The following is a 2,452-nucleotide window of genomic DNA, read 5'->3' as shown; positions in this document are numbered from 1 at the left end:
CAACTGAAATTGTCCCCACCACTTGGCATATCTTCAAATTACTGTTAAATAGCAACAGGTATTTATTTTGGTTTATAAATAAATTTTAAGGAGTAGGGAAATTTGCAAATATGAAATCCTTATAAAATGGGGATTCACTCTATATATGAAATTTATAGGACATACATGAAACTACAATTAAATGTAAAAACAAAATGATATAATATCAAGTTCTATGATTTAAAAATTGGTAACATTGACATAAAAATATTTTAAAATTGTTCAGACAAGGCAAAGAATAACTCACAGAAACAGATAAAAATATGGTGGTTAGCAGAGTGAAGGAGTATGGAGGGGTAGAAAAGGTAAAGGGGGTCAAATATATGATGACAGGGACAATTTGACTATGCGTGGCTTATACATAATGCAACACACAGGTGAGGTATTATAGAATTGTACATTTCAAATGTATATAACTTTATTAAGCAATGTCACCCCCAAAATTTAATTAGAAAATTTGAACAATTCTTCAAATATCTCAAAGGAGCCGGAAATACATGTAAAAGCATATCAATTCTAGATTATTAAGAGGATTTCATGTTTAAACTTCTAAAATTTTTCACATTAAAATTTAGATACAATTAAATTTTCATCAAAATTCCATTTTATTTAATATAACTAAATATTTTTCTGTAAAGTTTATTCTGATGAATTGTGAAAAGAAGGTGTGTTACAACAGTTATAGAACATTTTTAATCTAATATTGCTTTTATTTAAATGTTTAAAATAATATAAATACACAAATCAAGGAATAATACTAAATGAAATATGAAAGTGATGTTAAGATTAATGTCAGTTTTTATTTATATTTTCTCATAATAAAAATAAAAAAGGTATTATTTAAAATGAAGGAACTAGACACTATCTTTTTTGATATATATATATATATATATATATATATATATATATATGATCTATTTAAGAACAAGCAATTCTTAAAAAGCAGGCTTCATAGATAGTCTAGAAACACTCAACTTCCCTCCCCTAAACTATTTAGATTCTTCTGATCTGCAGATGTTAATTCTAGGTAGGGCCTCCAGTCAAGATGGCAATATAGATAAATGTGGTACTTGAATCCTCCCATGAACACTTCAAAAGTATAATGACAGAAAACCATCATTCAGAATCATGTGAAATCAAGCTGAACAGAAGCCCTACAACTAAACCTATAAAGAAGAAGCTATATCAAGAGTGGATAGGAGGGATGGAGTGCAGAACAGGCTGGTCCCACACACACGTGTGATAGATAAAAATTGGTAGAGATATCTTGGCTGCAGAGATTTTCCCTGAGGAGAGAGGGGTACCAGTCCCATATTAGGACCCCTGGGCCAGGGTTCCAGTGCCAGGAAGAGAAGTCCCCATAACTTCTGGCTGTGAAAACCAGCAGGGATTGTGGATGAATGAGATAGAGGCTTTTGGAGACCCAGGCATTTCTCTTAATGAGCCCGTGCACAGACTTACTCAGAATCACTTGCTCTGAATTGTAGTGCTGAGAAACTAGAAAGGTGCCAAGAATGTGTGCGGAGGGACTGAAGGGTCTGGCATCAGGGTGAGAGCTGTAGGGGCAGCTTTATTCCAAACAGACGTACTGGCAGAGGCCATCTTTTCTTGGCTTAGCACTACTACCCACAGAGCCAGCAGACTGGTATTAGATGAGTCTTCATCCATGGGGCTAACACTCTTTGCCTCATCTGTTGATTCTCTGAGACCCCATCCCCCCCTACTTGGGGATCCACCCAAGCTGATTCCAATGGCTTTTCCCTATGAACAGATTATCTTGGTTCATGCTTGAGACTTTTCTAAAATCTCTCAAACAAGCCTAATCTGGCCTTGATATGCTGCGTACCTTTAGCTAAGTGGCCCCAGGCCTAGCGCTAGCAGCAGCCAGCCTTGGTTCAAGCTTGACTTCTCTTGGGCACCTCCAAATCCAGTACAAGTAACAGCAATCTACAGATCACTTTGTAGCTCATGCCATGTGGCTAGGTAGTGCCTAGACTTTGCCTGCATCTCTCAGAAGGCCCTAGAACCAGCATACCTGGTGGGCAACTTCAACCGCATCAATGCACCATTCAACCATCTGCACAAGTAACACACCCAGGAGGCAGACTCAGTGGGCCCCAGAGTCTCCCTGAAGTAAGTCCTGGTCTGTAGAGTGAGCTTTTGCACAGCTGATTCTCTATGGTAGTCAAAGCAAGTCTTTGCAGGCAATCAGCCTGGCATTAAATTCCTCCAATTGGTGTGCCAACTGCAATCAAGGTTACAATGGAGGGTGTAAATAGCCCTCACAGGGGGTGCACCTAGAGTGCCCAGCTTGGGTTAAAAGGGAGATTGTACTTCTGGACTCTACAGAAAACCTACTTTATAAGACCACTCTACCAAGCCCCAAATATGTAGCAGATCTACCTAACACAAA

The sequence above is a fragment of the Sturnira hondurensis genome, unplaced genomic scaffold (genome assembly GCF_014824575.4).
Source record: "Sturnira hondurensis isolate 20B ecotype Veracruz unplaced genomic scaffold, ASM1482457v3 Scaffold0008321, whole genome shotgun sequence".
In the NCBI taxonomy this organism is placed as follows: domain Eukaryota; kingdom Metazoa; phylum Chordata; class Mammalia; order Chiroptera; family Phyllostomidae; genus Sturnira; species Sturnira hondurensis.
The sequence above is the reverse complement of the archived record's forward strand: the minus strand, read 5'-3'. Positions refer to the sequence as shown.